Source organism: Triticum aestivum, chromosome 2A (assembly GCF_018294505.1).
Source record: "Triticum aestivum cultivar Chinese Spring chromosome 2A, IWGSC CS RefSeq v2.1, whole genome shotgun sequence".
NCBI lineage: Eukaryota > Viridiplantae > Streptophyta > Magnoliopsida > Poales > Poaceae > Triticum > Triticum aestivum.
In genome coordinates, this window is record NC_057797.1 from 546,317,578 (window position 1) to 546,332,370 (window position 14,793).

Here is a 14,793-nt window from a genome sequence, read left to right on the forward strand (position 1 = left end):
GTTGTCGTGTTCCTCTTCGGGTGTAGCCCCGACAGGGTCTTCATTGGCGTCGCCCGGAGTACTATTCTCTCCGGTGCCAGTGTTGCCGTCCTTTGAGCGGCGGGGCTTGGGGCGGCGTTTGGGCTGCCGGCGCTTGGACTGTGTCTCGGAGGTTTTGTTCGCATCCGGCTCTTCTTTGTCGTTGCCAGATCTTTTAGGTGTATCAACCATGTACACGTTGTATGAAGAGGTGGCCGTCCAACGTCCAGTAAATGATGGGTCTTGGCCTTGCTCCTTGTAGGCATCGTCGTCCATACCGTCGATGTCTTCGGAGCCATAGTCGAGCACGTCGGTTAAGTCATTGACGGTGGCTATGAAGTGGGTGGCGGGTGGGAAGCGAAATTCCTCGTCATCCGTCTCTAGCTCGAACCGAACATAGTTCGGCTGTGAGTCCTTTTCCAAGGACACTTTCTTTAAAGATTTTAGCATGTCAACCAAAGGCGAGTGCTGGAAAACGTCAGCGTCGCTGAACTCGAAGATCGATAACTGATCTAGCTCGGTGTCCGCGGGCGTACACAGTCCGGAACTTATAGCCGGAGACGAGTCCGAAGTTCCGTTAAAGCGAATATTGCAGGGCGTCGAGTCCATGTGCGGCTCCAATGCCGTGGACTCTGAGGCCAAGGAATCCTCGATCTGCTTCGGCTCTAAGGTCGTTGCAGCCGCAGGAACCATCTCCTGGGTGTGATCCGGTGACAGATTTAAGTCACGTTCATTGAGGGGGAGCGATCGCCGCAGGCTCAAATCCCTCGAAGATTAGGTCTCCACAGATGTCCGTGGCGTAGTTCAAGCTATCGAATCCGACCTGATGACCAGGGGCGTAGCTGTCGATCTGCTCCAGATGGCCAAGCGAGCTGGCCTGCAGTACGAAGCCGCCGAATATGAAGATCTGTCTAGGGAGGAAGATTCCTCCATGGACAGCGTCATTATTGACGATTGAAGGGGCGATCGAACCTTTTCTTGACGGCACAGTGGAACTCTCAATGAAAGCACCAATGTCGGTGTCAAAACCGGCGGATCTCGGGTAGGGGGTCCCCAACTGTGTGTCTAGGATCGATGGTAACAGGAGACGGGGGACATAATGTTTACCCAGGTTCGGGCCCTCTCTATGGAGGTAAAACCCTACATCCTGCTTGATTGATATTGATGAATATGAGTGTTACAGGATCGATCATAATGGCTAAACCCTAGAAGTCTAGCGTATGTGGGTATGGTAATGAGTATATGTGTTTTCCTTTCCGGACTACCCCTTCGGTTTATATAGACACCGGGGGGGTCTAGGGTTTACATGGAGTCGGTTACATAAGAAGGAATCTTCGATCTCTAAGCTTGCCTTCCACACTAAGTAGAGTCCAATCTAGACACTGTGCAGTCTTCGGCCTTCATGTCCTCACAGCCCATCAGTCCGGCCCATGGATAACAGGCCGGACGCCCGAGGACCCCTTAGTCCAGGACTCCCTCAACTATGCTACCTCTTGAGCACTGCGTTAGTTTTCCCTTGAAGAGGAAAGGGTGATGCAGCAAAGTAGCGTAAGTATTTCCCTCAGTTTTTGAGAACCAAGGTAACAATCCAGTAGGAGGCCACACGCAAGTCCCTCCTACCTACACAAACAAATAAGAACCTCGCAACCAACACGATAAAGGGGTTGTCAATCCCTTCACGGTCACTTATGAGAGTGAGATCTGATAGAGATAATAATAGTAAGATAAATATTTTTGGTATTTTTATGATATAGATTGAAAGTAAAGATTGCAAAGTAAAATAGATTGGAAACTTATATGATAAAAGATAGACCCAGGGGCCATAGGTTTCACTAGTGGCTTCTCTCAAGATAGCATAAGTATTACGGTGGGTGAACAAATTACTGTCGAGCAATTGATAGAAAAGAGAATAATTATGAGAATATCTAGGCATGATCATGTATATAGGCATCACATCCGTGACAAGTAGACCGACTCCTGCCTGCATCTACTACTATTACTCCACACATCGACCGCTATCCAGCATGCATCTAGAGTATTAAGTTCATAAGAATAGAGTAACGCATTAGGTAAGATGACATGATGTAGAGGGATAAACTCAAGCAATATGATATAAACCCCATCTTTTTATCCTCGATGGCAACAATACAATACGTGTCGTTTCCCTTTCTGTCACTGGGATCGAGCACCACAAGATTGAACCCAAAGCTAAGCACTTCTCCCATTGCAAGAAAGATCAATCTAGTAGGCCAAACCAAACTGATAATTCGAAGAGACTTGCAAAGATAACCAATCATACATAAAAGATTTCAGAGAAGAATCAAATATTGTTCATAGATAGACGTGATCATAAACCCACAATTCATTGGATCTCGACAAACACACCGCAAAAAGAGTTACATCGAATAGATCTCCAAGAAGATCGAGGAGAACTTTGTATTGAGATTCAAAGAGAGAGAAGAAGCCATCTAGCTAATAACTATGGACCCGAAGGTTTGAAGTAAACTACTCACACATCATCGGAGGGGCCATGGAGTTGATGTGGAGGCCCTCCGTGATCGATGCCCCCTCCGGCGGAGCTCCAGAAAAGGCCCCAAGATGGGATCTCTTGGGTACAGAAGGTTGCGATGGTGGAAATAGGGTTTCGTGGCGCTCCTCGATGTTTTCAGGGTATATGAGTATATATAGGAGGAAGAAGTAGGTCGGCTGAGCCACGAGGGGTTCATGAGGGGGGAGGGCACGCCCCCTGCCTCGTGGACTCCTCGTTTGTTTCTTGACATCCACTCCAAGTCCTTGGATCACGTTTGTTCCAAAAATCACGTTCCCGAAGGTTTCATTCCGTTTGGATTCTGTTTGATATTCCTTTTCTGTGGAACACCGAAATAGGCAAAAAAACAGCAATTTGCACTGGGCCTTGGGTTAATAGGTTAGTCACAAAAATAATATAAAAGTGTAAAATAAAGCCCATTAACATCCAAAACAGATAATATAATAGCATGGAACAATAAAAAATTATAGATACGTTGGAGACGTATCAAGCATCCCCAAGCTTAATTCCTACTCGTCCTCGAGTAGGTAAATGATAAAAACAGAATTTTTGATGTTGAATGCTACCTAGCATAATTCTCAATGTAATTCTTTTTATTGTGGCATGAATATTCAGATCCGAAAGATTCAAGACAAAAGTCTAATATTGACATAAAAATAATAATACTTCAAGCATACTAACTAAGCAATTATGTCTTCTCAAAATAACATGGCAAAAGAATGTGCATCCCTACAAAATCATATAGTTTGGTCATGCTCCATTTTCGTCACACAAGAATGCTCTCATCATGCACAACCCCGATGACAAGCCAAGCCATTGTTTCACACTTTAGTAATCTCAATCTTTTTTCAACTTTCACGCAATACATGAGTGTGAGCCATGGATATAACACTATGGGTGGAATAGAATATGATGATGGGGGTTATATGGAGAAGACAAAAAAGGAGAAAGTCTCACATCGACGTGGCTAATCAATGGGCTAGGGAGATGCCCATCAATTGATGTCAATTCAAGGAGTGGGGATTGCCATGTAACGGATGCACTAGAGCTATAAATGTATGAAAGCTCAACAAAAGAAACTAAGTGGGTGTGCATCCAACTTGCTTGCTCACAAAGACCTAGGGCATTTGAGGAAGCCCATTGTTGGAATATACAAGCCAAGTTATATAATGAAAAATTCCCACTAGCATATGAAAGTGACCAAACAAGAGACTCTCTATCATAAAGATCATGGTGCTACTTTGAAGCACAAGTGTGGAAAAAGGATAGTAACATTGCCCCTTTTTTGGGCCTTCCTTTTTTTATTTGGCCTTTCTCTTTTCTTATTTGGGACAATGCTCTATTAATGATGATCATCACACTTCTATTTATTTACAACTCAATGATTACAACTCGATACTAGAACAAAGTATGACTCTATATGAATGCCTCCGGCGGTGTACCGGGAAGGGCAATGAATCAAGAGTGACATGTATGAAAAATTATGAACGGTGGCTTTGCCACAAATACGATGTCAACTACATGATCATGCAAGGCAATATGACAAAGATGATGTGTGTCATGATAAATGGAACGATGGAAAGTTGCATGGCAATATATCTCAGAATGGCTATGGAAATGTCATAATAGGTAGGTATGGTGGCTGTTTTGAGGAAGATATAAGGAGGTTTATGTGTGATGGAGCGTATCATATCACGGGGTTTAGATGCACCGGCGAAGTTTGCACCAACTCTCACGGTGAGAAAGGGCAATGCACGGTACCAAAGAGGCTAGCAATGATGGAAGGGTGAGAGTACGTATAATCCATGGACTCAACATTAGTCATAAAGAACTCACATACTTATTGCAAAAATCTACAAGTCATCAAAAACCAAGCATTACGCGCATGCTCCTAGGGGGATAGATTGGTAGGAAAAGACCATCGCTCGTCCCCGACCGCCACTCATAAGGAAGACAATCAAATAACACCTCATGTTTCAAATTTGTTACACAACGGTCACCATACGTGCATGCTACGGGACTTGCAAACTTCAACACAAGTATTTCTCAAATTCACAACTATTCAACTAGCACACTCTAATATTACCACATTTATATCTGAAAACAATTATCAAGTATCAAACTTCTCAGTACTCAATGCACTTTTTATGAAAGTTTTTATTATACAGATCTTGGATGCCTATCATATTAGGACTAAATTCATAACCAAAGCAAATTACCATGCTGTTCTAAGGGACTCTCAAAATAATATAAGTGAAGCATGAGAGATCAATAATTTCTGTAAAATAAAACCACCACCGTGCTCTAAAAGATATAAGCAAAGCACTAGAGCAAAATTATCTTGCTCAAAAGGTATAAGTGAAGCACATAGAGTATTCTAATAAATTCCGATTCATGTGTGTCTCTCCCAAAAGGTGTGTACAGCAAGGATGATTGTGGTAAACTAAAAAGCAAAGACTCAAATCATACAAGACGCTCCAAGCAAAACTCATATCATGTGGTGAATAAAAATATAGCTCCAAGTAAAGTTACCGATGGACGAAGACGAAAGAGGGGATGCCTTCCGGGGCATCCCCAAGCTTAAGCTTTTGGTTGTCCTTGGATTTTACCTTGGGGTGCCTTGGGCATCCCCAAGCTTAGGCTCTTGCCTCTCCTTGTTCCATAATCCATCAAATCTTTATCCAAAACTTGAAAACTTCACAACACAGAACTTAAAAGAAAATCTCGTGAGCTCCGTTAGTAAAAGAAAACAAACCACCACTTCAAGGTACTGTAATGAACTCATTATTTATTTATATTGGTGTTAAACCTACTGTATTCCAACTTTTCTATGGTTCATAAACTCTATTACTAGCTATAGATTCAACAAAATAAGCAAACAACACACGAAATACAGAATCTGTCAAAAACAGAATAGTCTGTAGTAATCTGCAGGTTTCGAATACTTATGGAACCCCCAAAATTTCTAAAATAAATTGCTGTACATGAGGAATTTATCTATTAATCATCTGAAAAAGAATTAACTAAACAACACTCTCCAGTTAAAAATGGCAGCAAATCTCGTGAGCACTAAAGTTTCTGTTTTTTACAGCAAGATCGCAAAGACTTTCCCCAAGTCTTTCCAAAGGTTCTACTTGGCACAAACACTAATTAAAAGCATAAAACCACATCTAAACAGAGGATAGATGAACTATTTATTACTAAACAGAACCAAAAAGCAAGGAGCAAAAATAGGGTTGCCTCCCAACGAGCGCTATAGTTTAATGCCCCTAGCTAGGCATAAAGGCAAGGATAGATCTAGGTATTGCCATGATAATGATAAGATAAATCACGAAAACTCATCTCATACTCCCTATGTTCAGCAGCAAACTTTCTTTGTGGCAAGCAAAAGTAATCAAAAGGGCTAAATTTAATGGGACAAAAGCCCCCAAGATCAAGTTCGGGAGGTATTGGTTCCTCCTTTGGCCCCTCATATTGCATAACCAATTCATCATTATAAGCATTGTTTTGGCAAAAAGTCATGAGCCTTTGTTCAAGGGAAAAATCTAGCCCGTTGTTCTGGATAGCAAAATTATCATTAAGTTTAGAGATCCTATTAACAAGAACATCGGCAGGAACCTTTTTTTCTAAGGTTTTCATTAAAAGCAACATGATCTAAAGATCGTAAACGCATAATGTCTTCTTGATAAAAAAGGATTGCTTCTATGGGAGGACGGCCGGCATCCACCCTATAATGCGCAAAAAATTTCATTGGCTTCTTTTATTATAAATCTGAACTCATGAACTAAAAAGATGGTCGCTGCTCGTTTAACAGAAGAATGCTCAATATTAGAAAATTATAGGAAAATCCTTTGTATGGAAGGGTGCATATGTGAAAATTGTCTTTCAAGTTCAACTATGAGAAAAGATATATCATCCGCGAGACTACTAGTTTTATGAAGGATAGACCCGCTCATGGTGGGCAAAGCACCAGCACAAGTAAAGAAATCTTGAATAAATCCCTTCCCAATAATATTACCACTACCAATCCGAAACTTTTTAGTGTGTAAAATAGTAGGGTTTTCAAGAGGATCATCGATAGCATCAAAGTTTTCCATATTATTATGAACGACAACCTCCCCAATTTCAGACATGAAGGCAGCAAGAGGCAAGCAAAAAGAGCCGAACTGAAAAAGAGAAGGGGAAGGAAAAAAGAAGGCGAATAAAACGACAAGGGTGAAGTGGGGGAGAGGAAAACGAGAGGCAGATGGCAAATAATGTAATGCGAGGGATAAGAGTTTATGTGGGTACTTGGTATGTCTTGACTTGTGCGTAGACTCCCCAGCAACAGCGCCAGAAATCCTTCTTGCTACCTCTTGAGCACTGCGTTAGTTTTCCCTTGAAGAGGAAAGGGTGATGCAGCAAATTAGCGTAAGTATTTCTGTAAGTGCATCTAGTGCCCCTTAGTGATTTTGGTGTATTGAAGACTTATAAGATAAGGGACTAATGCGTGTGTGAGTGTACACAGGTCTATACATCTATGAGGAGTTTGATATTTACAGGAAAAGTCGACCCCTAAAAATGAATATCTTCGAGTGAAGATTTTGGTATTTCTGAAGACTTTCATGAAGACTTTGAAAGTGAAGAAATTGGTGTGTCCGTGAAGACTTGATATTCATGCGAGAAATATGAAGCTTGAAGACTTTCGTGTTCATAGTTTTGTTTTTCTCTTTCTTGAGTCATAGGAAACACCGTACTGTTAAAGGGGGTCGAGGAAATACTAAGGAAAAATTTCCATGTGATGCTCAACTCAAAATCCTACACCTACCAATCCCTTCGAGTGAAGCCATTGGAAATCTCATACAGTTCAGTCAATTTCTTCAGTGATAGAGACGAAGTTTTTCTGGTCTCCGAGGAATTTGTCCTGACTGAGGAGTTAGGAATTCGCCAGTGCGGATTGCCTACATAGTGAGGAACATGATAGCCCTCAGGATTTTGCTACTCAAAATTCCGACCGTTGCTGTGCTATGCGCCAGCTGTCCCAAAATATCTATCCACCTAACGGTCATATCATTGAAGGGCATTTATGTCTTATCATGTCGGGCTACTCCCTAGGCTATAAATAGCCGCCCCCTACAACCACTAGCTGGTTGGCTGCTCCGAGAGAAACTAACACTTGTCATTTGAGAGCAACCCATCCTCCGAAGACTTTGAGCGAAAATCATCAAGTGAGGAAAAACCAAAAACCCAAACACCTACAAACCCCAAGTGATTGAGCATCACTAAAGAGATTGATCCTGAGTGGATCTGACGCTTGTTACCTTTGAAGACTGTGCTTCTTCCAGACGGTTAGGCGTCATGGTCTAGAGCATCCAAGAGGAATTGTGGATCACCGAGTGACCAAGTTTGTGAAGGTTTGGAAGTCGCCTGAAGACTTACCACGAGTGATTGGACGAGGTCTGTGTGACCTTAGTTCAAGGAGAATATGGTGAGGACTGGGTGTCTTGGACTAAGTGTCCTTGACTGGGTGTCCGGGACTGTGTGTCCTCGAGTTTAAATACTCAGCCACTCCAACCAGACGTACAACTGAGACATCAGTTGGAACTGGTCTACCAAATCATTGTGTTCACCGAGCTTACTGGTTCTATTTCCTCAACTCTTTCATTTCCTCATAACTGTGTTGTATGCTTGTTCATATCTGTGTTTGAAGACTTTGACTGAAGACTTTCTCAATTTCCTCAGTTCAGTTTCTTCAGTCTGTTTGTCTTCATCCTGTGTTATCCTGTGATTACGCTTCCTGTACTCTGTGCCTGTCTTCATTTCATCATGATGACTATGCTTGTATTTTGTTATGTTTACTTTTGAGTACTTATTCCGCTGCTAGTAGTTCTTCGCTAAGAAATTTCCTCACCGGCAAATTCCTCAGTGAAGAATTTTATAAAAATCGCCTATTCGCCCCCCCTCTAGTCGATATAACGCACTTCCAATTGGTATCAGAGCAAGGTACTCCCTTGTTCTGTGTGATTTTGGTTTAACCGCCTGGAGTTTTAGTTATGTCGACCGCAGGTATGATCAAGGTCTCTGCTGGGTGTCCTACCTTCGATGGGACGGACTACCCCTACTGGAAGAATAAGATGCGAATGCATCTTGAAGCAATTGATAACAATCTCTGGTATGTTGTGGAAAATGGTGTTCCCTCAGTCACACCTTCTCTGAATGCTGCCGATGTGAAGAGATTCAAGCAACTCGACTCTCAAGCGAAGAATATCATATGTGGCCATCTGAGCAAAGGACAGTATGGCAGATTGAGTGCTTTGGAAACAGCGAAGCTTATCTAGGATAGGTTGTCCAAAGTGAATGAAGGAGTCTCAACTCAGCATGACTCTCGAGTTGATGTTCTTCGCAATCTCTTCAACCGCTTCAAAAGACTCGACAATGAAAATGTTCAACAAACCTTCGATCGCCTCACTAACATCTCAAATGAGCTTCAAGCACTTGGTGCCACTGACATCATCGACCATGAGGTGGTGAAGAAATTGCTGAGATCGCTTGATTCCTCATTTGACACTCTGGCATTGATGATACAAGAACGTGCTGATTACAAGTCACTTGATCCCGCTGATATTCTCGAGAGGCTAAATACTCATGAGTTCCAACTTGCTGAAAAGAGAGATCTCTATGGTTCAAGCTTTGGAAGAACACGTGCACGGAAGGCCAAGGCAGTATCTGAGTCCGAAGATGAAGACTCTGGTAGCAGCCTTGGTGATCCTGAAGAACTGAGCCATGATCTGGCTCTGCTCGTGAAGAAGTTCCAAAAATTCTCAAGACGTGGTCGCCTTGGAAGATCCTCAAGGAGCAATGATTCCTCATCCAGTGACTACAAGAAGAGGCTCTGTCACAAGTGCAAGAAACCTGGACATTTCATTCAAGATTGTCCTCAGTGGGAAAAGGAATCAAAGAAGAAGAAATAAAAGGATTATAGTTCTGATGATGCAAAGAAAAAGAAAAAAATCCACAAAATCCTCATCATTAAAATCCTCAAAGCCTTCATATCACAAGAAGAGCAGCTCCAAGAAGGCCAGGGCATTCATTGGCAAGGAAATGGACTCTGAGGCTGAATCTGAAGAAAATGAGGAAGAGGAGTCATCTGAGGAGTCTGAATCCGGAGTGGCGAGCCTAGCTGTCGCTACTGCATTCGTCAGCAAGTCTATCTTCAACACTGAAGAAAATTACCTCACCAACAAGGCTGATGAAGGTGATGATGACTACGCTCCCACCTATTGCTTCATGGCAAAGGGTGCCAAGGTACTCAAATATACCTCCTTTGAATCAAGTGAGAATGAATCTGATGAAAACCTTAAGCCCAGCTATTCTAAACTTGCTAAGATTGCTATGAAACAACAAAGGGCTTTAGAAAAGGTTCAAAACATGCTAAATAAAAGTGATGATATGTTGGGTGAAGAAATGGATCGCACTGAAACTTTGACTGAAAATCTTCAGAGACTTTAGTCCAAGCTTGACAAACTTCAAAGTCATCATAACACTCTCTTATCGGATCATGAGAAGCTTTCTTATGAATTTCTTCAAAGGAAGCAAGACCTTGAGAAGCTAAGAGTGAGTTATGAAGATCTTCAAAAGGAGCGCGATTCATTACTTGCTCAACAAATCAGCGCATCTCAGGAAGAATTTGTTCCTCCATGCTTGAAGTGCATTGAACGTGAATCTGCTAATTCTTCACCTGAATGTTCAAATGCTGCTAATGTTTCAAATTCTTCACATGCCTCTGCTATCACTAATTCCTCATCTGAGGACATTGCTAGTAGCACTAATGATGCAGGGCTGAAGGAATTGTACACGACAGGCATGTACAAAAGCCTCAAAGGGCATCAGGCTCTTTGTGATGTGCTTAAAAAGAAGATCCTCAATAGGAACCCTAGGAAAGAGGGTATCGCCTTTGAGAGGAAACTCAATGCTGATGGTACATATTGGAAGCCTGAGCAGTACCCCAAAACTACATGGGTCGCTGCAAAGGGACCTCCAGTTGATCCATCTAACTTATCTGGATTTGCATGTGAATCTCCTCATTCTGATGATGAGTCAATTGACTCCAACTATAAGCTATTCAAAAATCAGAACGGTGAAATATGTGCTAGATATGTTGGCACTAACTACAGGAACGGCTCCCCTATGAAGAAAATCTGGGTTCCCAAAAGATGTCTTGAAAATCTTCAGGTGAATGTCATCATGACGCCACCTGTGAAGAATAGGAACCCCATATCAAATCCTCATACGGACCAAATTCCTCATATGGATCAAAGTCCTCATATGAACATCATCATGCTAACCCGTCTGTTTCGTAGGGAAGATCTAAGGATTATGGATATGTGCAGTATTCTTCAAATCATTATGTCCATAAGTCCTCGAAGAATTTCTCTGCTTACTCATATGCTTACTCTAACCCATCTTATGTGAAACGAAATGGATTGGCTTCTATGTCATCCTTCTCGTATGGAGCTCGCAGAATGATGAACTCTTTGCCACCCCTTTAGATGTGGGTGGTGAAGAAAAAGAACTAATCTCTTCTACAGGGTCAAGTCTCCAGACGCATGTAATCGTCTGAAGAATTTGCTGGAGACCTGAGTATGCCTGATAGGACGAAGGCTAATCATGAAGAAATGAACTTTCATTTCTCACGTCCTCATATTGCTTTATCAGTTCTCTTGCTTGATGAAATTGATCTGATGAATTGATGTCATATTCTTCACTGATGAAGTATATGAGTTTGTAAGCTACACTAATTCATCTGCAGGATGATCAACCCAAAGCCACTGAGTGGGTCCTTGATAGTGGATGTACAAACCACATGACTGGTGACAAGAATTTATTGATGGATGGTCCATTATCTCCGTCGAATCTGAAGCATATCATCTTTGCTGACAAAGGCAAAAGTCAGGTATTGGGTCTAGGTAAGGTTGCGATTACAAAGGATCGACAGATGGACAAAGTCATGCTTGTTGAGTCCTTAGGATACAACCTTATGTCTGTCTCAATGCTTTGTGATCTTGATATGGTTGTTGTCTTTGGCAAGTACCATTGTGTTGTGGTTATGGAAGCTGATAATTCCGAAGTCTTCGAAGGCTTTAGGAGAGGAGACCTGTATATTGTTGATTTCTCTACAGGACCACAACCAGCCGTGTGCTTACTTGCAAAAGCTTCAGAAGGCTGGCTCTGGCATCGACGACTTGGTCATGCAGACATGAGGAATTTGCATATGCTTGCGAAGAAGAAGCATGTCATTGGCATCGAGAATGTCAAATTCCTCAAGGATCACCTATGCGGAGCCTATGAAGCTGGGAAGATGACCAAGGCCAAGCATCCAGCGAAGACTATCATGACCACCACTTGCCCATTTGAATTGCTTCACATGGATCTCTTTGGTCCTAATCATTATTCTGCTATCTCAAATGAAGCATCTCAATATGGCTTCGTTATTGTTGATGATTATTCTCGTTACACATGGGTACACCTTGTTACTTACAAACATGAAGTGCAGGAAGTCTTCAAACGATTTTCCTCGAGGGCTTCAACCAACTTTGGTGTGAAGATCAAGCACATCAGAAGTGACAATGGCACTGAGTTCAAGAATTCCGGTCTCGATGACTATCTTGATGAACTTGGTATCACTCATGAGTTATCTCCTCCTTACACTCCTCAGCAGAATGGCGTCGTGGAGCGCAAGAACAGGACTCTTGCTGAGATGGCTCGCACTATACTTGATGAATACAAAATGCCTTGTCGTTTCTAGACTGAGGCAATTGATACTGCATGCCACATCATCAACAGAGTATATCTTCACAAATTCTTCAAAAAGACTGCCTATGAACTCCTCACTGATAAGAAACCCAATGTAAGTTATTTCAAAGTCTTCGGTGCTAAATGTTGGATTAGAGATCCTCATCACAACTCAAAATTTGCACCGAAAGCACATGAAGGTTTTATGCTTGGTTATGGAAAGGACTCGCACACCTACAGAGTCTTCAACAATGTTCTTCACAAAGTTGTTGAAACTGTAGATGTGTGGTTCGATGAAACTAATGGCTCGCAAAGAGAGCACCTACCTACTGTGATAGATGAACCAACACCTGAGGAAACTATCAAGTTCAAGGCTACTGAGGATGTCATTCCTACTGAAGAATCTGCTGAAGAATTCATCCCAGAACATGAAGAACGTCGAGCTAATGCACCTGAAGAAAATGCTGAAGAAAATGGTGCTGAAGAAAATGCTGATCAAACTCTTCAACGACAACCAGCTCATCGTCGCATTGCAAAAGAAGTGCAAGTTGAAAAGATCATCAATGACATCAAAGCGCCAGGTCCTCTCACACGCTCAAAAGCTTCACATTTGTATAACTTTTGTGGGCAGTATGCTTTTGTCTCTATTACAGAGCCCACTAAGGTAGATGAAGCATTTCTGGAGCCTGAGTGGATTCAGGCCATGCAAGAAGAATTACATCAGTTCGAGCTTAACAATGTCTGGGAACTGGTCAAACGTCCAGATCCTCGCAAGCACAATATCATCGGCACAAAGTGGATCTACCGCAACAAGTAAGATGAAAATGGCCTTGTGGTGAGGAATAAGGCACGGCTTGTAGCTCAAGGCTACACATAGGTTGAAGGAATTGATTTCGATGAAACTTTTGCACCTGTTGCTAGACTTGAGGCTATTCGCATTTTACTTGCTTATGCTAACCATCATGATATCACTCTATATCAAATGGATGTGAAAAGTGCATTCCTCAATGGTAAGCTTGAGGAAGAAGTATATGTTGCTCAACCCCTAGGTTTTGAAGATTCAAAGAATCCTGACAAAGTCTTCAGACTCAACAAGGCCCTCTATGGCCTCAAGCAGGCCCCACGGGCTTGGTATGATACTTTGAAGGAACTCTTCATGAAGAAAGGCTTCAAACCCGGTTCACTCGACCCTACTATTTTCACTAAATCTTATGATGGTGAATTGTTTGTGTGCCAAGTATATGTTGATGATATTATCTTTGGCTGTACTGACCAATGTTATAGTGATGAATTTGCCTATATGATGAGTGAAGAATATCAAATGTCTAGGATGGGAGAGTTGAAATTCTTCTTAGGTCTTCAAATTCGTCAACAACACAGTGGCATATTCATATCTCAGGAGAAATACCTCAAGGATGTACTGAGGAAATTCGGCATGCAAGATTGCAAAGGCGTCAAAATTCCTATGCCCACAAATGGCCATCTGTGCACTGATGAAAATGGTATTGACTTCGATCATAAGGTATACCGCTCCATGATAGGTTCCCTATTATACTTATGTGCATCTAGGCCAGATATAATGCTTAGTGTTTGCATGTGTGCCCGATTTCAAGCTGCACCGAAGGAATCACACCATAAGGCTGTGAAGCATATTCTTCGATATCTAGCTCACACACCAACACTTGGATTATGGTACCCCAAGGGCTCGGCTTTTGATCTTGTTGGATATTCCGACTCTGACTATGCTGGTGATCGTGTGGATCGCAAGTCAACATCTGGTACATGTCATTTCCTCGGACGATCTTTGGTCTGTTGGTCCTCGAAGAAATAGAACTGCATATCACTATCTACTTCTGAAGCTGAGTACATTGCCGCTGGTTCTTGCTGTGCCCAATTGCTATGGATGAAGCAAACTCTCAAGGACTACGGCATCAACATGAAGAATGTACCTCTCTTCTGTGACAATGAGAGTGCCATCAAGATTGCACACAACCCAGTTCAGCACTCGCAGACAAAGCACATTCAGATTCGTCATCATTTTCTTCGTGATCATGTGTTGAAGGGCGACATTTCTATTGAGCATGTGAAGACTGAAGAACAACTAGCCGATATCTTCACAAAGCCCTTGGATGGGAAGAGATTTAGCAAGTTGCGATGTGAGTTAAATATCTTAGAGTCTTCGAATGTTCTTTGAAAAGGACACTCATCCTAACACTTATGCAAAATTGATGACTTAGATGTGCAACACACGAAGAAACATTTTTCTTCAATCAATGAAGAATAACACTCTTAGTGTGAAGAAATTAACGAAGAATTTGATTCTCAGAACCCTACGATAATTGTACGCGGTGTCTGAAATCATCATTCTTATACGGTGGGTCACGCCACCACCAAAAGTTGAAATTCCTCAAATTATTCATATTCTTCAACTTTGCATAGTCTTCACTGGTTCCGTC